Source organism: Papio anubis, chromosome 19, assembly GCF_008728515.1.
Source record: "Papio anubis isolate 15944 chromosome 19, Panubis1.0, whole genome shotgun sequence".
Taxonomy (NCBI): Eukaryota; Metazoa; Chordata; class Mammalia; order Primates; family Cercopithecidae; genus Papio; species Papio anubis.
In genome coordinates this window covers 26,090,449-26,114,559 of record NC_044994.1, presented here as the reverse complement: position 1 = coordinate 26,114,559, position 24,111 = coordinate 26,090,449, and the positions used below count along the sequence as shown (strand labels likewise).

The 24,111-nt window shown below is 35.0% G+C and overlaps 1 protein-coding gene across 8 annotated transcripts in view; it reads left to right on the top strand.

Annotated features, from left to right (window-relative positions):
- NOL4 (nucleolar protein 4) overlaps window positions 1–24,111 on the top strand; it is a 383,681-nt gene that overhangs the window by 129,875 nt on the left and 229,695 nt on the right. The window lies entirely within an intron of this gene.

Here is a 24,111-nt window from a genome sequence, read left to right as displayed (position 1 = left end):
GAATTCACCAAAAATAGCTAAGCATATTCAGAGGCTAGGTAGCCAAAAAAAAAAAAAAAAAAAAAAAGGCAAATGTACCATTCAAAGATAGAATTCTAAAAGGTAACTCGCTTGGATCCTTGGGTATACTTAGGACAAGGGTAAATGGTGTGAGGTCCAATATTTCATTATTCACTCAACTAATACATATTAAATTCTAGCATAAGTTGGACAATGGATTTACAAGCATGACCATTGCATATTAGATTGAATCATATGAAATTGCCACACTTCCTTGATTTAAGCTAATGGTTCAAGCTCTAAAACAGCTTAAACTAGAATATGAAAGATATGGAAACAAAGTGTTTTTGAAATTGAGATGCATTTCTGTTTCAGACAGCAATGATGCTCACATATGTACATTGTGTATATCTTGACTTGTACACTCATAAATTATCACAGTCCTCTTTTCAGTGGAAACATATAAGGGAGTAAGTTAACAAAAATAGCAATCTGATTGTGAGATAAATAAGTACATAAACAGATATGATTGTTGGAGTTTCACTTTTTCTAATATCCTAATTCAGATTATGTGCTAAACTAGCCTCCTGAAACTCCGACATTGGGAATTTATTTTAAAAATGCCAATTCATGGGACCCATCTCAGATGGGATGACTAAGACAATTGTGTGAGATATAAATATGGGAACCAATTTTCCACACTATGCTTGTGAAGATATTCTTTACTATTCTACCCAACTGTTCTGGAGTGTCAAAATGGCAGTAGGTCTAAAGGGGATTAAGTCACATTGGTGCACTTTTTGCTCAAATGTTGTTACCAATAACTTCTGAGTTACTTTTTGAGTGAGGAATAGCATGTAAGTTCATTCCTAGTATAAGTATGTGTTTGTATATGTTTCAAGTTGCTCTGTTTTCTTAGTTATGACAATTGCCATATATGACAGTTATTTTATAACTTTTGAAAATACTCCTACTCTAAGAAATTTTACAGTCTGTTTTCAAACTTATGTATATGAACATTGCATACACTGGACTTTAGAACACACACACAAACACACATGAAATACTCTTTTGCAATGCATTTTTTACTGCCCAGTTTATATGTGAATAAAGTTTTAGTGAAAATAGGCTTGTGGCTAAAATTGCATTTAATTTGGCTGAATAAGATAGTTTTATGTAATTATTAAAGCATATAAACCAGCAGTAAAAGCGAGAACTATGTACTGTTCACCATTTAATTTCAATGGAAAATCTAATAAAACATGTTTTTAATAAAAGTGTTGTAAAACATTATACTGAATAGGAAATTAAATTCAGTGGTTAACTTTTTTTGTGATGGTGAATTTTAATCAGAAAAGCTATTAAAATGTTTTTCAGGCTGAACACCAGATTCCCTCGAGAGATTATGTTGTCTTGTGTAAGTCATTTTCTTTCTTGTGCAGGTTTGTTTTCTTTCAGTGTTTACAATTGCTTAGGAAACTTGGGATAGAGCAAAACTTGTTAAAAGGATGTTGATTCTTTTACACCAATGTAATAAAATATTTGACTTGAAAATTGAATTCGTTCCTAATGGTGTTTTTGCTCTCACTTTTTAATTTGCATACACTTCTGGACTTAAAATACCTAAAAATGATCCGGTGCTGCTGTTTTTTCTTAATTCAAGTTGTTTTAATGCCTTATTAAAAATAATTCACATGATGAATTTGTTTAAATATTCTGAATTGAATTAGTTAAGCTGATGAAGCTTTTAGAAAGCTCTCCTTTATGGCAGTTACTCTATAAATAATTGTATAATAATTTGCAGAAGTATAGACTACCTTGATAAGTAATATAAAGAAAACAAGTAATTTGAAGGAATGTTACTATGAATTGGAGGAAATTTTGATTGTTAAATCCATTTGTAATATTGTTATTTGTGTGTATGTGTGTGTTCATGTGTAAGTATTTAATCATTTGAAATTGCTTTTAAGCAGTAGTTCTGTTTCCAAAAGTAGAAGAAAAGCTGAGAAAAATTATATGTAATTTGACTTACATATATGTATAAGAAAAATTATATGTAATTTGACTTACATATAAAAGTATGAAAAATTATGTTTAGTTGCATATTTATTTAAAATGTGTATATAGGGAATATTATTTTCTTTTTACATTTAAGACCACTTATTTGGGAGTTTGCTCTACCTTAGTGACAATTCTGCCTTTCAATATTTTACTCATATTATGTAAGTGTTTTTTCATATAAACGAGTGCTTGTTTAGAGAATTGGCTTACTGATTTCAGGCTCAAACTTGCCACACCCCAGAGACCAGTCCCATCTTAGCTCGGTTCTGATCCTCTGTGAAACTAGGGGAAATTGGCTTGGTTCCACGCTTGCCTTGGAGAGTCTAATCTGATCAATGAAAGACGTCAGATTAATTTGAAATTTTACTGCTGGGTGAGTTCTTTGTTTTGAGATATTGCTCTTTTGGTTTCGTCACTGTCTTCATGACAGTGTTTGCCAGTCCATGAATGTTTATGTGGATACAAAGTTCGATCAGTTTCAGCACCTCCAGGAGATGCCAAAGTTCTGTTAGGACCGAATAGCAGATGCTAGACCCTTTAAACCTTAAATATGGATTTCTGTCTGCCTGTTAATGCATAAATACAATTAAGAAGCCTCATAACACTGGAGAGATGTTAGACAATACATATCCTTTCTGAATGTATTCAAATAAATTTTGAACCTATCAATTTATATGTCCAGTTATATTATAGAATCAGGTCACCTGCATTTCCAACTTGAAAGTCTTGAACAACTGTCTTTTTTGTCTGTTTTTGTTTTTACTATCACCTTACTAGCCTTTATAAACACTTACCATAAACTGAACACCATGCTGCGTTTCTTTATAACTTTCTTGTACTAATTTGGGTCAGCTAGCTATTACTTCTTTTAAAAACAGCTTTAGCCTTTAGGCAAAAGCAATTTCAGTGTTTAATAGGGCTTTGAAGCTCGTGTTGCATGGCAGCTGTGCAGACAGATAAATCAACTACCGTGTAGGGGTAAATTGACCATGAAAATCTTTATTTACTGGGTTTACAGGGATCTTAGATTGTGGGTGATATAAAGAAAGAACAGTTGGAAAGTATTGAAGAAAGGGGTTGAAAGGCTATCTCATTATAATTATTATAAATTTACAGTAATTATTTTCTTATCAGTCTCATTTCTCCACTTGATTGGGAGTGATTTGGGGATAAAAAGCAAAGTATATCTAATGTGTCCTTGCATACTCCCTTTGGAGCCACACACAGTATTTAAAATACAATGAAACCTAACTACTTTTTGAATTGAAATAGTGTTTTGAAACTTCTTCCCCATCTGCTCACTTCTATAGTCAAATGCACTCAACCCTTAGACTCAGTTATTCTTGCCAAATATTATATAGGCAGTTGCTTTCCTTCTCCTTGATGGGCGGGGCCTCCCTGCAACAATTTCAGCATCACCAGCCAGGGATTTATGGAGAGAACTCTGATATCCCTAAGAGGAGCCCCTAGGAGGAAGGGCGGCCACTGTATCTTGGATCAGCAGTCCTAGTCTTTCCTGTCGCTGGCTCTGCAGAGTCGGGGCAGCCCAGAGCAGGGGGATTCCACCCAGCACAGCACACCCACTCCACCAGGGAGCAGCCAGACTGACTATTTAAGTGGGTCTCTGATCCAGTTCCTCATGACTGTGTGAGACCTCCCAACAAGACTCTCCAGACACCTCATACGGGAGCGTTCCAGCTGGCATCAGGTCGGTGCCCCTCTGGGACAGAACTCCCAGAGGAAGAAGCCGGCTGCCATCTTTGCTGGTCTGCAGCCTCCACTGGTGATACCTCCAGGGGCAAGAGGGGCCCAGGTGAATAGGGTCTAGAGTGAACCCCCAACAAACCTCAGGAGCCCTAAGGAAGAAGGGCCTGACTGCTAAAAGAAAAACAAACAGAAAGAAACAACAACAACGTCCATGGATGAATATTCTGTCCTTTTTATATCTTACTTTGGGGTTCCTGAAGCCTATGAATTCTTCCTTATCGACATCCAAAATCTACTAGGAAGCAATAAAATAATTAGTAACTTTGGTATGTTAAGGTGAATTCATTAAGAAGACAGCATGAAGGACCTCTCAATCATAAATATTGACACTAGCTCGGCCAGTAACTAGTTCTGCAACATTATTTAAGTATTATTAACAACTTTGGGCAACCTTTTCTATATTTGTAAATGAGAAGCTTTAGATAATCTCTCTCTAAACTTTATTATAGTTCCAGAACCATCTGTGTGTTCACCCTGTTAGGGTTCTCTTTCTTGTTCCTAACATTTTATCTCGTCTCATTTTCTGTACATCTCTAAACTGATTTAGTGCTTTCTTAAACTAGAGAAAGGAATTAAAGAGCAATGGAAATACCACCATTTTTCTCCCCGCTGGCCCTTCCTTAGAAAACCAAGGTGATTCCTGAAAGAACAGACTTTCCACTCTTCTAGTTTCTCCCTCCCATCCTGACTGCAGGAGTCATTCAGAGTTTTTTTCCTTTTTCCTCCCAATCTGTCATGCCATTTTCAAGAAACTGTAGTCAACATGAAAGCTCACGAATATTGCCAACATATTGTTAAATTATCACATCCTTCTTTTTCCTCTGTGAAGAATCTCATTCATAAGGACCATTATCCCTGATGCGTTTTGAATGTACATGTGTGGGTATGTGTGGGTATGTGTATATGTAAAGACAGAGACAGAGAGAGAGTGTGCAAGCTTTAGCTGTTTCAACAATAATTTTTAATTTCCCTCAGTCACTTTTCATAAAATATTTCCTGAGGTTTTGAGGTACTGGAGTATTTCTTGGGATTTCCTTCAACCACTGCATTGCTATGTCTTTGGCAACCTTAAATGTTCATATACATTTTAGAAATTTTGAGGGTTTCTGGCAGTGAAATATTATCAATCAGTCCATCTCTCTGTACGGGGTTATTTCTCTAACATGTCATTATTGTTATGGTGTAACAATGTCGTGGAGAATCAATCCTGGTGCCATACAGAATAAAAGGTGCAACTCATCACTGCATAGCTCTGTCTTTATTCAAATCTGTGATAAAGCAATCAAGAAAAATCAGGTTATCAGTATAGGGACAGTGGAGTTTAGTGCACTGAATGCTGATGTGGGGTTCTAAAGCGGTCTCTGTGAGGACATGCCTACTGTCTTAAAGAATGCCAGCAGAACCAGTAGTTTGTTTATCTAAAATATTGTGTGCAGAATTCTATTTTAGAGTCAATAAAATCCATATAAACTCTCATCCAATTCAACCATATAAAATCAAATTATTTTTAAAAGGTATTTCTAACTCAAAGGACAGATGATGACGAGAACTAAAATTTCTTGACTGTACTGAATGCTAGGCACTGTTTGATGAATTAGCTTTTTAAAGTTTTTTTTTAAATTTTTTTTATTATTATACTTTAAGTTCTAGGGTACATGTGCACAACGTGCATGTTTGTTACATACGTATACTTGTGCCATGTTGGTGTGCTGCGCCCATCAACTTGTCAGCACCCATCAACTCATCATTTACATCAGGTATAACTCCCAATGCCATCCCTCCCCCATCTCCCCTCCCCATGATAGGCCCCGGTGTGTGATGTTCCCCTTCCCGAGTCCAAGTGATCTCATTGTTCAATTCCCACCTATGAGTGAGAACATGCGGTGTTTGGTTTTCTGTTCTTGCGATAGTTTGCTGAGAATGATGGTTTCCAGCTGCATCCATGTCCCTACAAAGGACACGAACTCATCCTATTTTATGGCTGCATAGTATTCCATGGTGTTTATGTGCTACATTTTCTTAATCCAGTCTGTCACTGATGGACATTTGGGTTGGTTCCAAGTCTTTGCTATTGTGAATAGTGCTGCAATAAACATACGTGTGCATATGTCTTTATAGCGGCATGATTTATAATCCTTTGGGTATATACCCAGTAATGTGATGGCTGGGTCATATGGTATTTCTAGTTCTAGATCCTTGAGGAATCACCGTACTGTTTTCCACAATGGTTGAACCAGTTTACAATCCCACCAACAGTGTAAAAGTGTTCCTATTTCTCCACATCCTCTCCAGCATCTGTTGTTTCCTGACTTTTTAATGATTGCCATTCTAACTGGTGTGAGATGGTGTCTCATTGTAGTTTTGATTTGCATTTCTCTGATGGCCAGTGATGATGAGCATTTTTTCATGTGTCTGTTGGCTGTATGAATGTCTTCTTTTGAGAATTGTCTGTTCATATCCTTCACCCACTTTTTGATGGGGTTGTTTGTTTTTTTCTCGTAAATTTGTTTGAGTTCTTTGTAGGTTCTGGATATTAGCCCTTTGTCAGATGAGTAGATTGCAAAAATATTCTCCCGTTCTGTAGGTTGTCTGTTCACTCTGATGGTAGTTTCTTTTGCTGTGCAGACGCTCTTTAGTTTAATTAGATCCCATTTGTCAATTTTGGCTTTTGTTGCCATTGCTTTTGGTGTTTTAGACATGAAGTCCTTGCCCATGCCTATGTCCTGAATGGTATTACCTAGGTTTTCTTCTAGTTTTTTTATGGTTTTAGGTCTAACATTAGAGCCATTTGAGGTAGACTTTTTCTTTCTTTTTTTTTTTTTTTGTATACAAGAGGAAACTGAGGCTAATTTACTAGCCTGTCATCACCACAACTACTAAGTAGTAAAAACAGGATTGGAACACAGTCTTCTGGTTCTGATACCCATGGCTTTAAGCATGAGTTTCTAAGTTGCCACAAGTCCATCTGTGTAACCATTGCATTTATTATATCCTATAGCTTATGCTTGTTCACACCTATTGTTTTATGCTTTCAGGCTCAACCATTCCATTATGTTCTTATTTTCTAAACAGAAAATTAATAATATAGCTAACATTTTTATACAGCTTGTGCTTTTATAATCTGTCTATAATAACCACTTACAGATGTTTTCCCATAACTTCCTATTATCATGCATGTATCCTCTTTGCATTTTTATAAAGAAATTAAAATATTATTTGTAGCCATTGAAATTTATTGGTTCAGCCTAGCTCTCTAAAACAGGAGCAGCAAACCTAAATTCTGTTTGTTCAATAATCTCTCTTGACAATAATTGCCCTGTGTTTAAAATTCATATTTTTGTATATCTGTTAAATATGTAATTGACTTTTGACAGTTTCATTCATTCCCTCCAATTCTCCTTTGTCTGGAAAGGACAATAGGAAAATGTGGCTGCCCTCTTTGGCTGCATTTATTATTTTGTATCTTCTCAATTCATTTTGCTGGGCTTTATTCTAAATAATAAGACCAAGCTATGATGGAAGGAAAAGAAAAACACTCTTCATTCATGACCATCCACTCATGTCAATAGAGATGTACCTTATCTTATAAGCTTTTTGTTTTATAACTATTCAGCCTTGCTTTGTGTGACATATAATAAAATGTGTTTTTGATGAAGAGTACCATTTTCCTACATAAAGCATCCAGAAAAATAGGCTATTTTCAGCTATCAATTTATACAAGTCACATGTCTTAAAATAACATACATAACAGTAATAGTCATTTCAATCTAATTAAAACATTTTAAAAGATATTAAAATGTATAACATGGAAATTATCCAGATTATAGTTAAGTAGACTTATCAAATATATTCAGTCCTACACAAATGTGAGCAAACTTTTCAAAATGAAATACCAAACTTCAAAAGAAGTCTTAATTTTATTAATTGAAGTTATTGCATTTGTGGAAAAAAAGAAACTAGACCAATAAAATTCATTAAAAGTGCTTAAGAGATATTGTGGTCCTGAGAACTTATGTTTAGTAAATTGAGAAGTTAATAATAGACTCAGTTACCACTTAGGCATATTTTCTGTCTAACGATTGTGAACACTTTATAGCTCTATATGTTTTATAAGGCTTATCAGCCAGCCAGTCTGCAAATAGGCCAGCTTCTGCATTTGCAACAATAGATAAAGGGCCATCTTCTAATTTCTTAAAAAGAAGACTGCAGAATGTTATTCTGGGTATGAAAATTTTATAAATAAGTTCCAGATAGACTAGATACTTTGGCTTTTTCCTTTGAAAACTGTTTTTTTTTTTTTAACCAATTGGGTACTATTACAATAATGACTATCATGTAGTTTAACAATCAAAATAGTATCTTATGTCACACATTATTCCCATTTCAAAGCTAAACCTTACATTTTATTTTCTTTCCGTTAAACCGTGCTTCTTTTTGCCACTAACAATGATGCTTTACCCAGTTAAATATATGTTTTCTAAGACTTCTTTATAAAGCACATCCTAAACTGTTATTAAAGATGATGTTTGTGGCCAGACTGGGCAATGTAGCAAGAGCCCATCTCTTAAGAAAAGGATGAATATGATGGACAAGGATGTGGTACAATGGACAGAGCAGTGGCCCAGCCTTCGCAGTATCAAAGTTTAGATCCCAGTTCTGTGACATAATCTGTGTGCCCTGGTGCATGCCGCTTTACATGTGAGCCTATGAACCCTTCATTTCAATTAGGAGCAATATATGCCTTATTAACACTGGAATCCATAGGAACTTATTAGGTGATAAAGTCATTTACACCAGAATGTTATTGACCACCTACTATGTGCCAGAACTATATGCAGGGCTGGAGATTCAGCAGTGTGCAAAATAGAAGAGGCCCACACTCTTGCAGCTGATATGTAATCTGGTTGCAGGGGTGAGGCCATTAGATAACTATAGGACTATATGTATAACTACAAACTTGAAGAGGAGTCTTATGAGAGAGTCTAGCAGTGGCTACAGTTTGACTTGAGGATGGAGGAGTTGCAAATGCTTCTCAGTGTAAGGGACAGAGATCCAGAGGATGAATGACACTTCACAGGTGACAAAAGGCACAGGAACACATAAGGCAGAAGCAATAGGATGTGTCAAGGCCTCAAGGCTTGTAAATTGTTGTGGTACAATAGGGCAATATTTTGGCATCATGTATGCTTGGTTTTTCAATGCCTTTAACTTCTGCTTACCACATCTCCCTTAAGCAGAATTCAGGGTTTTCCCAATAAACAGCTCTTAGGCTAAGTCTGGTATAGAAAGAAGCAACAATCAATTGCTTTGCTTTTGAGTGCTTAAGTAGATATTTTAAAATTAATAGTATAGATATATATCTTTAAAACCATGACTTTGACTTGCAAGACGCAGGCAAAGAATAGAATTATAAAAACTTGGCTTTAAATAGGAGCAAAAACCTGAAAGTCTGAATGAATAAATTATAGAAGGGACAAGAATGCATAATTACATAAGAACTTTTTTTTTTCTTCAAAAGAAGTTAATTGTTCAATCATGTGTATGTGGGAAAGAGCAATTTGGAGAGATAAGATGCAATGCTCACTGGGAAAAGCATAGTGGAAGTGGTCCCTGTGGCAGGGTAGTTGGTATATCCTTGAAGGCACAAGATCAGAGCAAGTGTGTGTCTCATTACTCAAGGTGTAGTCAGGAAGACTGCTAGCCTCATTTGTCCAACATGGCACCTGAAGGGTTCAGTGACAATGGCATGAGGTATTTAGGTACTTACACTAAAGGAAAATTTCACAGATATACACTCCAGCCCAGGATGGAGTGGCAAGGAGAAGCAGCTGGGAGGTTTGGTGAACTGGGAGAATCTCCTTAATTGGGACACAAAAGTCCTGAATCTGTCACCTGGAAGCCTTGAAAAGTTCATGGTCATCAGCAGCAGATTTAACAATGATAGACATATGATGTGAAAGTTACTCTTCCTTGGGGATAATTAGGGCAGAATACACTGGCCTCCTTTTTCTGCCAACCCACACTTCCCAAGCCTCACAAAATATTGTTATTTAGGTTCCTAGAGAGAAAGGAGTGGTGGTGGTAGAATCCTGACAGAAGATACTGAGTTTTAGTGGGCTAAACTGAGTTTTACTTGGCGAAGCAAGCTTCATTTGGCCCAGGTTTCCCTCCCTGACCAGAAGTGGGGCAAATAAAGTAGATTCAATTGAAAAGAAAAAATGTCTTCTATTTTTGTACAATTAAGTTGATGACCATGCGAATTAATGCCAGTCCTACCTGAAGTGCAAGTGTTAGTGATAACCACTAACCTTAGGTTTGGGGCAGAGGCCAGAAATTACCATATCTAGAGCTTCACAACTACCTTAAATTTATCATCCTGATAAATGTCTCTCCTTTTTCAATACCTTGTAGTAAATTGGATATTATGTTTATTATGTACCTATGTTCTTTTATAAGTGGTCACTAGGCATTTTAAAATTCCTTCTCTAGAGCAAATCATTTTAAAACTGTGTTTGCTGGATATGGTATTTTGTTCCCATATAAGTAATTATTGAATTATTGCTTTCATATTGGCTTGTCATTATAGATACACCAGTAAGTTATCTTGAACATGAATTATTAAATGTTTTATCTTCTCCTACACTTCCCCTTTTGAAATGATTTGATGATTTGTAGGAACAAAATGTATTGTTACTTGTGAGAAGCAATCAATCTGTTGAAGTGATGGCGTTGAGGTTGTCCATCATTATCCTATGGGGGTAAATTTTATGCCCATGACATCTACTTTCACATCAGGAATGGCATTGCTTAAAGACATCCTTTACCTTTTGACAATTGTCTTTACTAATAAAGGTGAAAAGTCATCCTTCAATAACAATTACTTAAATTTAAAAGAAGGGAATTCACTTCAGACACAATTTATGTCTCCCTAAAACAAATTCCTGTGATCTGACCAATAACCAATAGGGTTATTACTACCATTCTCTGAAACTAGCATTCACTTCATTCTAATGTAAAGATAAATATAAGTATTTATTTATAGCTCACATATTTAAATTTTGATTAAAACATCTTGACATCAAGAAAATGCCAACGTATTTCAATTATCTAAAAATAGGAGAAAATAACATATAGATGTGCATTGGATTTCTCTTTCAGTTCATGGAAATTTTATGATGAGAAAAGTGAATTTCTAAAATTAAGACATGTATAAGGACTTTTTTTAGGTGTAAAATTTATTTTATTTGTTAGTTTGTGGTTGGCTTATTAAGTTAGTTTAATTGTTTTGCTTTGTTTTCCAGATACATGGATGAGTAGGTTACTGTCTGTAGTATTGCCATGGGAGATAACATTTTGGCACATTTGAAAACTGTTTTAGGTCAGAGAAAGTAATAATGGAGAGTAGTAAAATTATCAATTACTCTAATAACCACTAGAGGTCTACTGATATCAAATTTCTGTCAATACATTTCCTTTCTACAAATATTTTAAATTAATTATTTCATATGAATGAAAGTTAATTTTCTCCTCTGTGTTTTGTGTATTTTTATTCTGTAGACTTTAATTCCACTTAAAATTAGGATCTTTGGTTGGTTTTAGTTTATTTTGTTGTCCTTGCATGTCGTGTTTAAATACTATATCATGACATATTCAAAGTTAATCTTTAAGTGCTTTGTGGGAATTAAGTACTTTAAATATGTATACATATATATACATGCATATGTGTGGATGTATACACATTTTTATATGTGTGTGTGAGATTGTGTGTGTGTGTATATATATGTGTGTGTGTGTGTATATATAGACATATGAACGCATTATTAAAAAAGAAATGTTTGTCTTGATTTTAATTCAGTAGACAATGTGAGTTCCATTTGATTCATTTTGTATTGTTTTGTTTTGTTTTTTGAGACAGTCTCATTCTGTCGCCCAGGCTGGAGTGCAGTAGCATGATCACGGCTCACTGCAGCCTCAACCACCGGGGTTCAGATGACCCTTCCACCTCAGCCTCCCAGGTAGCTGGGCCCACAGGGGTATGCCATCATGCCCAGCTATTTGTTTTGTATTTTTTGTAGAGACCAGGTTTCACCGTGTTGCCCAGGCTAGTCTCAAACTCCTGGACCCAAGTGATCCGCCCACTTCAGCCTTCCAAAGTGCTGGGATTATAGGTGTGAACCACCATGCCTAGCCCCGTTTCTTTCTAAGGCCAGAATTTCCTTTCTGGTGTTAGACATTTTCATGCTAACTTGTTAATGCACCCCTGGGAGTTTGTAGATGTGTGTGCAGATCAAATATAAGCAGTGAGTTCATCATTTAAAGACTCATGTTTATCAGTCATGTTGCTTAAAAGAGATGCTTTCTACTTTATTAGAAATAAATGTTACTAGCGACGATTTTGTAGAAAATTTGTGTCTAAGAATTCTGGAAGTATTAACTGTTACTTTGCTATTCAGTATGATTTACCATTGTGCATTCTTTTACATAAAAGAAGGTAGTGACTCGAATCTGTGTGAAGGAATTAAGGAGCCCATCTTTGAACTCGGCTGCATAGGGGAGCTCAGTAAAAATTATTCAAGTGACTTCTCTTCTTGGAGTGGGGCTCAGGTAACATTTGAATCACTAAGAAACACCCTCCAATCTGAGGGTCTCCTGCAACTGCAGTAATTTGAACAGTGCCAGCTTTCAAAGCTTAGTAGGAATATCATTTTCATCATTCTCTCAAGTCTAAGGGTAACTTTTGCTTAGTCCAGTTAATGGGCAGTATTTTTTGTCATATATTGTTAGATAATCGTATTTTACACCATCCAGGATGAACTTTGGAGTAAGTAGAATAGGCTACTGCAAATGTGAGGGATTTGGAAGATCTCAGAAATGGTTCCTCCTGGCCACTGTGTATGGGTGTAATACAGTGATAAAGTTTGTGCACACTACAAAGCTGCTAACCATGGAGAAAGTGGAGGCTCATTCTAGGTCATGTTCTGTTTTGCCAAGCCAAGTTTGCTAGCGGGAAGCTGCATTTGTGTAGGGGAGAGGGAACCTTTTCATAATTCATCTGACCAGAGGAAACACCTTTTGTAAATAGCCAGCCCTTCTGTAATTTACTCACAGATATACTCTATGTTATTGGCTATCCTCTATTAAAGTGTCTCTCATTCACCTATGATAGTATTTAAATTTTTACCATCTTAACTTGGGGATCTGAAACTTCTTATATTTTCTCTCTTATAAAAATTTTATACTCCCCCCTCCAAAAAAATAAAGACTTTGCAATTATAAATGAACACCTAAAATGAAATGACCAATTCATAACTGGGAAGGCTCTGCAGGAACTTAGAGGTCGTTTTCTGCTTTTATGGAAATACATATATTTCACATACAATTCATATACAAAAATTCAAATGCATTCAGAGGAAGTACTAGAATATATGAATGTACTCATCTTCCAGCTTTAACAGTTATCCATGTGAGAACTTTTCAAATTGGAGAAGGAAGAGCACTGAAAGAGAGTATGTTTTGACTTTTCATAATTTGGCCTCACCTTGACTATGTCTCTAATGTCATGACTTGTAGTAAGATTTACTTGGAGTATAGTCTCTCCCCACCTTTCTTCAACTGTGATAAACATGATACAGGTTGAACATTCCTAATCCAAAAATCTGAAACCCAAAATGCTCAAAAATCTGAAATTTTTGAGTGCCAACATGATGCCACAAGTGGAAAATTCCAAACCTGACCTCATGTGACAAATCACAGTCAAAATGCATGCACCCGGCACACAATTTTATTCAGTATTCTCAGGGGAAAAAAGATCCTTGGCTCTATTCAGTGGCAATATATATTTTCTGCACACTCCTAGATTCTCTCACACATGCCCACAAAGGTTAATAAAATTGTTCAATGTACATAAAAGTTTCATGCAAAAAATTATTTAGAATGTGGGGTAAAGTTACCTTCAGACTCTGTGTACAATGTATATATAAAACGTAAGTGAATTTCGTGTTTGGACTTGGGTTCCACCCCCAAGATAATTCATTATATATTTGCGAATATTCCAAAATCTGAAAAAAAAATGTGAAATTTGAAACAATTGTTGTCTCAAGCATTTCAAATAAGGGATACTCAACCTGTATAATGTATGAAGAAGTTTTTCACTCCTGGAAGCATTTCAAAAATTTCAAAAAAATGATTGAGGAGACAGTTGTTAATATACTGAGTTTTAAAATAGTTCAGCCATTTCTTAATTATTAAGTATTTACTGTGAGCTAGACATTTGTTTATTGCCAGGGCTATTGCAATAAACAAGTCAGACAAAAGACACTGAAGTCTTAATGACTTAATGAGTATAAAAGCCAGTTATATAATATAAGCTAAACCATTAAAACCCTATATATGAGAGGAAGTATAGAAAATTAAAACTGTTTTGTATTGGAACAATAATAGAAATATTACTTTATTCTCTTAAGAACCATTTTTATTAAAATTGTTTGATAACCAGAAGAGAAAAGTCCGAAAAAGTATCTATCTGTTTATTACACTGTGCCCTAATATTCCCTTACTTCTTGGTACCCGTGAAATATCATCTTCCTTGGGCTATGAAACTTATTCCTCTTCCCCATTATAAAATACATTTTTATTATTCTTTATGCTTGCATTAGTTTCATGATTTGTGAAATATTGCTTATAAAATTAGATAAGCATAAAAAATGGCTACTATAAAAACTGACAATTCAAAATGTTATCAGTTAAGTAAAACAATATAAAAACTTGCAGATTTCTTAGGATATGTATTTTTTTTGTTTGTGTTTATTACACAATAGTATATATAATACCACAACAATATGAAGAGTGTTATCTCTAAAATATATTAAATATGATTTTTCTTTTCTTTAGACTTTTTGTATTTTTCAAAAATTCTATAATAAGCTTATATCATTGTTAATTTAAGTTTTAATAAAGTTAATGCATAGAAATAATTTATATTTTCAGATATTAATATGTAATATTAAAAATATGAATATTGAAAAATCCAATTATTTGAGATTTATAACTTTAAATATTACCAAAATATTCCAAAAATATAAATATTAAAAAATACAATTCTTTGACTATTCTCCCCTTTTCTTATTCTACAAAAGTAATTACTTGAAATATTTTAGCTGTTTCCTCTTATTTTCAAATGTATTTATAAGTAACTTCTTGTTTTTGCTATTTCTTGATTTTTTTCCTTAGTTAGATATTATATCTTGGCTTTTTGTAGCACTCACCCATTCTTTCTCCCCTATCCTCCCAATTTAGTCATACTACATTTCTTAGTTAGACATTATTTAATTTTACATTGCTTTGGCTATGTAAATGTTGGCCATAGATGACTATGTCTTCTTTCCTATAAAAGTTTTTCTATTGTTTTTTTCTCTTCTGAAAGAAACAAATGCCTAGTTTTTTATTTGATTCCTTTACTATGTCCTATTATTTTGTAGCTTCACTACTTAATATATACAATGCTATTTATATTTACTGTTCCCTTTTGTCACAAGTGTGTTTTAAAATTATTCAGGCCTCTTCAGTCATAGGTTCCATATTCCATGGATTCAACCAACTACAGATGGAAAATATTTATTAAGAAAGAAATGGTTGTCTCTCTACTGAACATGTACAGACTCATTTTCTGTGTCATTATTCCCTAAACAATATAATATAACAACTATTCATACAGCATTTGCATTGTATTAGGCATTTTAAGTAAGTTAGAGATGATTTAAAGTATACTGGAGATGTGCATGGGTTATATGCAAATACTACATCATTTTATGTAAGAGATTGAAACATCTATGGATTTTGGGATATCCATGGGAGTACCAATTCCCCCACAGAGACCAAAAGACGACTGTCACTTCTCTATTTTATCTAATTTGCCGAATTTATTGGCTTAAAGTGTTCAGAATAACACTTTATTATCCTGTGAATTTCTGTAGAGTGTGTAGTCATATCACCTTTCATTCCTGATGTTGGTAATTCATGTATTTTTCTTTTTATTATTTTCCTGATTTGTTATTTCAAGGGGTTATTAATTTTATTAATATTATCACAAGTGAACTTCTAGCCATATTGTGCTTTCTCTATATTTTGTATGTTTTGTATTTAATTGACTTCATACTTTTTAACTTATGATTTACTTCATTCTGTTAGTTTGCATTTAATTTTTTTGTCTCTGGCTATTTAATTTTAAACTCCTCATAGCTAATACAGGCATATAAAACTCTATATTTCTTTCTAAGCACAACTTTAACTTCCTTACACATGTTTTGATACATTTTGTTTTCATATTAATTTAAATAAAAATATTTTACATTTTTTTGTGATTTCTTACTTAACCAATAGATTATTTAGAAGTTGGTGTTCAATTTCCAAATATTTGTTTTTTAAATATTTAATATTGTCTTCTATATATATATAAAACAGGTTAAAAATAAAATTGACCGACAAAGGCATTTAAGTAGTTTAAAATTTTTTGTAACTTCCTCTATGGTCCAGCACATGACCTGACTTGGTACATGTTCATGTGCACATGAAAATAAGAGGTATTACACAGTTGTTTTGTGTGGTATTCTGTTAATGCAAACTAAGTCAACTTGACTTATAGTGTCATTCAAATATATAGTCTTTTTCTTTTTTTTATCTACTTGGTCTATTAATTTCCCATAAAGACATGTTAAAATATCAAACTATGATTGTGCATTTATCTACTTCTTTTTAATTCTCTCAATTGTTACTTCATGTATACTGAAGTTCTGTTATTACTAGCATACACATTTAAAATTACGTTTTCCTATTAAATTGACCCATTGGTCTTTATGGGATGTCCCTGAATATCTCTGGTACATTTTGTCTTGAAATCTGCTTTGTCTGATGCGAATATAGCCACAACAATCTTTTTATGGTTAGGGTTTGAATAGTGTGCCTTTGTCTGTCATTTTATCTTTGTGTGTCTGTTTGTTTGTTTGTTTGTTTGTTTGTTTGTTTTTTGAGATGGAGTCCCGCTGTGTCACCTAGGCTGGAGTGCAATGGTGCAGTCTCAGCTCACTGCAACCTCTGCCTCACGGGTTCAAGCAAATCTCCTGCCTCAGCCTCTTGAGTAGCTGGGATTGCAGGTGCCCACCACCATACCTGGCTAATTTTTGTATTTTTAGTAGAGATGTGGCTTCATCATGTTGGTCAGGCTCATCTCAAACTGCTGACTTCAGGTGATCCACCTGCCTCGGCCTCCCAAAGTCCTGGGATTATAGGCGTGAGCCACCGCACTCGGCCCCTTTCATTTTGTCTTTAAACTGTTTTGTAATATTTAAAATATAGCTGTGTAGGTTATCATATAGTTAAGTACATCTTCCCCCCTTAAGTGCCTAATATACATATATAGATGCTCCTTGTCTTATGATGTGTTACATCTCAATAAACCCGTTGTAAATTGAAAATATTATAAGTGAAAAATGCATTTAATACACCTAACCTAACGAACATCATAGTTTAACTTAGTCTAGCTTAAAAGTGCTCAGAACACTTACATTCACTTATATTAGTCCACGGCTGGTCAAAATCATCTAATGCAAGGCCTATTTTATAATAAAGTGTTGAGTATCTCATGTAATTTATTGAATAATCTACTGAAAGTTAAAAACAGAATAGTTGTATAGATACTCAAAGTATGATTTCTACTGAATCTGCCTCACTTTCATACCTCTGCAAAGTTAAAACGTTATGAACTGAACCATCGTAAGTCAGGGATCGTGTGTGTGTGTGTGTGTGTGTGTGTGTGTGTGTCTATTTGTGTATATCTTCAGCCTGACAATCTCTGCCTTTTAATAGGAGTATTTTAAACTATTTCTTTTAGTGGTTGTCTGGGAATTTCAATATATATCTGTATTATAGTATGTTTTGAATTCATACTTCACCGTATTATTTTACTTTTTGTTTACTAAGATAGCTTTGTTCACTATTTTGTTTTAAATTAACACATAATCTTTGTATGTATTTATTGGGTACAATATAAATTTTGATACATGTATACATTGTGTAATGATCAAATCATGCTTTTTGGCGTATCCATTGTCTAAAACATTTATCATTTCTTTGTAGTGAGAACACTCAGAAGCTTCTCTTTTGGTTACCTTGAAATATATACTATTGTTTACTATTGTCACCCTTGCTATGTTATAGAACACCAGAACTTATTTCTCCTAACTGTACCTTTGTACCCACTGACCACACCATTTTATTTTAATGTAAGTATTTTAAAATCATATATTTCCAGTTGTTTCCTTTGTTCTTTGTGTTACTGATTTCATGTATTACACTTCTTCATAAATTATAAAATTCATGTTTATATTGTTATTTTTGCTTATAACAGCCTTTTACAGAGAGTAAGAAGCATAAAGAATCTTTTATATTCCTATGTATTTATTATTTCTTTCAGCTTTCTTTTAAGCTATGTTTCTTTCTGAAATCATTTTTCTTCATACTGAAAAATCTACCTTATCATGTCTTACAGTGCAGCTTCTACTAGTGACAAATTATGTCAGCCACTGTTTATGGGATATGTCTTTATTTTACACTCACTTTTAAAGGATGTTTTCACTGACTGTATAACTCTACACTGTGAATATGTTTTCCGAGTACTTTAAAGATTGTGTTCCTTTATGTTCTGGCTTAAATTGTTTATGTGCAGTCAGCCGTCATTCTTATTGTTGTTCCTCTCTATATTATGTGGAAATAAATGAAGATCAACCAGATGAGAAGAGGCAAAGTCTATTTAGTCAGGGTTTGGTATAACAAGGGAGTCAGCCACCATCATGTTTTCATTTGGCAGAGACTGAAAGGCAGGTAGAGACGTGGTGAAACTATAGTGTTAAAAAAGGGAAGGCTGCAGGTACACTGTAATTGAAGACTATTGGCATAGGGAAGCTGGAGGTGGGCTACCTAGAACTGGGGTATCTTACATGATTAGTTAGGGATGCATGGGACTTTCTCTGGTTGGTCCTAAGTTGGAGGAAGGACTAAAATTAGGAGAGCTGTCTGTTATTAATCAAGTCTTAGTCATTTGGGACCAATTATTTCAGATGTTTTTGTTTGATTTTATGAAATGGTTGCTAGAGATAGTGGTCTGACTTCATACAAGTCTGATGTGGAAAGTAAGCTTGGCTTCCTGAGCTGGTTACTGTGGATAATGGGTTGGTCTTCTGGACTGATTGCTGCAGATTGTAGATTGAAACTCCATTTTGTAATTGAAATGGCGCTATCCGTTTGTATATTTAGTCTCTCAGTCATGTTCATTTTGTCTCTCTTCTTTTAAAATTTTATTTTCTCTTTGGTTTTCATCAGTTTGCCTATGATATGCCTAACTGCATTTAAAAATAAATTCTGCTTAGTGTTTGTTGACCTTTGTAGATCTATGGGTTGATATTTTTCATTAGTTTTGTTAATTTTTCAGTTTTCTTTCTAGAAATTTTCAGTCTTATTTTCTCTCATCTCCTCTTTTGAGATTCTAATTATATAATTGTATGCATATTTTTGAAGTTTATGTCACAGATCACTGACCATCTGTTTTCTGCTTGGTTTTACAATCTTTTTTGTCATATTTTAGTTTAGATAATTTCTTTTCACTTGATTTTAAATCCACTTATTCATTCTTTCCCCATGTTCAATCTTTTGTAAAAGTGATCCAATGAATTTTAATTTCAGACACTTTTTTTTCCAACTCCATAATTTCCATTTGGTGTTTTCTTAGAGTTTCTAATTTTCTAACTAAATATCCCATTATTTAATCTACTACATCCATATTTTGCTGTAAATTGTTTCACACATCAGTAATGGTTATTTTAAAGCCCAGACATGTTAATTTCAATAACTGAGTTATCCATGGGTCTTATTCTGTTTATTTTGCTTTACCTTTATTATGGATACATTTTTCCTTCATGTATCTTTTAGAGCTTTATTGTATTCTGAGTATTGCTATAAAATAATGATTAAATAATAATATTTTATAGTTTTTATTTATTTCCCAGATAATAAATCCCTTTTCTTTCACCATAGTTTTAATAATACTGAGTTCATCTTTGATTTGCCAAACCTCTAATCTCCCCGACACAGCTTTTTAAATCTAGTCAGTACTTGAACTGAGAGGAAGTTGTATTGCAATTCCGGATATGTTTATTCACTATTTAGTTTAAACTGGAAAAGGTTTTGGACTACAGTTACTGTGAGGATGCTTAGAAATAAGCAATTCTCGGCCAGGCGCGGTAGCTGACGCGTGTAATCCCAACACTTTGGGAGGCTAAAGTGAGCGGATCACGAGGTCGGGAGATCGAGACCATCCTGGCCAAGATGGTGAAACCCTATCTCTACTAAACATGCAAAAATTAGCTGGGCATGGAGGCACATGCCTGTAATCCCAGCTACTCAGGAGGCTGAGGCAGGAGAATCGCTTGAACCAGGGAGTTAGAGGTTGCAGTGAGCCGAGCTCATGCCACTGCACTCCAGCCTGGCAACAGAGTGAGACTCTGTCTCAAAAAAAAAAAAAAAGAGAGAGAGAAATAAGCAATTCTCCTTGCATTGGCCCTCCTTCACTGCTGCTGTTTTCAGGTTGCAATTTAGGGATGAAGGAGAATTAGTTGACACACTAAGATATTTGTGTTTATATTTGGGACTATTTTCCATTTTTTAACCATTCTGCCACACCAAACTGTCACCTCGTCTTGGCTGATTCCCCCAGCTCTGCAAAGCCTCTCCCTCTCTAGCAGGTCTGCTTGTCCATTATTCATGCACAGTAATGCCCACTTCATGTATGGAAGCCTAAGAGGCTCTTTGCTCACCTCCTAATTTTCCTCCCACCTCACTGGCTTTTCTTTCTCATTTTCTTTCTTAATTTTTTTCTCATTTCTCCCATCTCTTTACTTTGCAATGCCTTGTGGCTTCATCTTTGGATAGTTTTCCTGTTTGTTATATGCAATCACTCTCTTGATGATATTGCCTAGACACATCTTTACTGCCTATGCACTGATGACTCATGTTAATATCTCCAAACCAGACCCACCCCCTGCAACCAGGCTTATATACCCAACGGTCTATTTGACAGTGCCATTCAGACACAAAACAATAAAAAAATACATCCCAAACTGAGCTTATCTATTTCACTAAATAAATAAATACAATAAAGTAAAATCTACTCCACCTGCAATCCTTTCCATCTCAAAGGCAACTCCATCCTCCCAGATGCTCAGACCAAAACACTTGGATTTATAACTCCCTTTTTTCTTGAGTACATATCATTCTGTCCATCAGAAAACTCTTATGTTTGTTCCTTCTGCTTTCATAACATACCTAGAATCTGAGCACTTTTCTCCACCTTCAAGTCTCTACCCTAGTCCAAACCATCCCATCATCTGCCTGGTTTATTAAAGTACGCTCATACCTGATCTCCTTGCTTCTACTCTTGTATTTTTTCCTATCCTACAGTAGATTCTTAGCCTGATGATTCTTTTAAGACTGGAGTCAGATCACATGGCTCTTTTACTCAAAGCCCTTTCAGGGTTTCTCATCTCTTAGTGTAAAATTTAAAGTCCTGTAAATGGCATAGCTACAACAGCCTCCCTGCTGCTCCTCAAACATGCCAGGAATACACTGATCTCAGAGTTCTTTTTGATCATTGGTACTTCTACCTAAAATTCTTTTATCTACTACATTTCTTGCCCCATTGCCTTTTTCAAGAGTTTGCTCAAATATTCCATGTGAAATCTTCTATGACCACATTCTTTAAATTGCAAACGCTGTACACCGCCTCCATTTACTTTTCTCTATAACACATCTTTTCTTCTATCTGTATAACTTACTTTAGTATTTTGTTTATTTTCTTCTTCTCCCATTGGAATATAAGTAGGATGAAAAAATATATTTTCTATTTTCTTTATGCTTTATCCATAGAATTATGCCTGACATATAAAGGTATTTCAAAATGTGTTAATACATTAGTGGCTGTTTCTTTTTTTTTTTTTTTTAATACTTTAAGTTCTAGGGTACATGTGCACAACGTGCAGGTTTGTTACATATGTATACATGTGCCATGCTGGTGTGGTACACCCATTAACTCGTCATTTACATTAGGTATATCCCCTAATGCTATCCCTACCCCCTACCCCCTCCCCACAATAGGACCCGGTGTGTGATGTTCCCTTTCCTGTGTCCAAGTGATCTCATTGTTCGATTCCCACCTATGAATGAGAACATGCGGTATTTGGTTTTCTGTTCTTGCGATAGTTTGCTGAGAATGATGGTTTCCAGCTGCATCCATGTCCCTACAAAGGACACAAACTCATCCTTTTTTATGGCTGCATAGTATTCCATGGTGTATATGTGCCACATTTTCTTAATCCAGTCTGTCACTGATGGACATTTGGGTTGATTCCAAGTCTTTGCTATTGTGAATAGTGCCACGACAAACATATGTATACATGCGTTTTTATAGCAGCATGACGTATAATCCTTTGGGTATATCCCCAGTAATGGGATGGCTGGGTCAAATGGTATTTCTAATTCTAGATCCTTGAGAAATCGCCACACTGTCTTCCACAATGGTTGAACTAGTTTACAGTCCCACCAACAGTGTAAAAGTGTTCCTATTTCTCCACATCCTCTCCAGCACCTGTTGTTTCCTGATTTTTTAATGATTGCCATTCTAACTGGTGTGAGATTGTATCTCATTGTGGTTTTGATTTGCATTTCTCTGATGGCCAGTGATGATGAGCATTTTTTCATGTGTCTGTTGGCTGTATGAATGTCTTCTTTTGAGAAGTGTCTGTTCATATTCTTTGCCCACTTTTTGATAGGGTTGTGTTTTTTTTTCTTGTACATTTGATTGAGTTCTTTATAGGTTCTGGATATTAGCCCTTTGTCAGATGAGTAGATTGCAAAAATTTTCTCCCATCCTGTAGGTTGCCTGTTCACTCTGATGGTAGTTTGTTTTGCTGTGCAGATGCTCCTTAGTTTAATTAGATCCCATTTGTCAATTTTGGCTTTTGTTGCCGTTGCTTTTGGTGTTTTAGACATGAAGTCCTTGCCCATGCCTATGTCCTGAATGGTATTACCTAGGTTTTCTTCTAGGCTTTTTATGGTTTTAGGTCTAACATTTAAGTCTCTCATCCATCTTGAATTAATTTTCATATAAGGAGGAAGGAAAGGATCCAGTTTCAGCTTTCTACTTATGGCTAGCCAATTTTCCCAGCACCATTTATTAAATAGGGAATCCTTTCCCCATTTCTTGTTTTTCTCAGGTTTGTCAAAGATCAGATGGCTGTAGATGTGTGGTATTATTTCTGAGGGCTGTGTTCTGTTCCTTTGGTCTATATCTCTGTTTTGGTACCAGTACCATGCTGTTTTGGTTACTGTAGCCTTGTAGTATAGTTTGAAGTCAGGTAGCATGATGCCTCCAGCTTTGTTCTTTTGGCTTAGGATTGTCTTGGCAATGCGGGGTCTTTTTTGGTTCCATATGAACATTAAAGCAGTTTTTTCCAATTCTGTGAAGAAAGTCATTGGTAGCTTAATGGGGATGGCATTGAATCTATAAATTACCTTGGGCAGTATCGCCATTTTCACAATATTGATTCTTCCTATCCATGAGCATGGTATGTTCTTCCATTTGTTTGTGTCCTCTTTTATTTCACTGAGCAGTGGTTTGTAGTTCTCCTTGAAGAGGTCCTTCACATCCCTTGTAGGTTGGATTCCTAGGTATTTTATTGTGTTTGAAGCTATTGTGAATGGGAGTTCATTCATGATTTGACTCTCTGTTTGTCTGTTACTGGTGTATAAGAATACTTGTGATTTTTGCACATTGATTTTGTATCCTGAGACTTTGCTGAAGTTGCTTATCAGTTTAAGGATATTTTGGGCTGAGACAATGGGGTTGTCTTAATATACAATCATGTCATCTGCAAACAGGGACAATTTGACTTCTTCTTTTCCTAACTGAATACCGTTGATTTCTTTCTCTTGCCTGATTGCCCTAGCCAGAACTTCCAACACTATGTTGAATAGGAGTGGTGAGAGAGGGCATCTCTGTCTTGTGCCAGTTTTCAAAGGGAATGCTTCCAGTTTTTGCCCATTCGGTATGATATTGGCTGTGGGTTTGTCATAAATAGCTCTTATTATTTTGAGATACGTTCCATCCATACCGAATTTATTGAGCGTTTTTAGCATGAAGGGCTGTTGAATTTTGTCAAAGGCCTTTTCTGCGTCCATTGA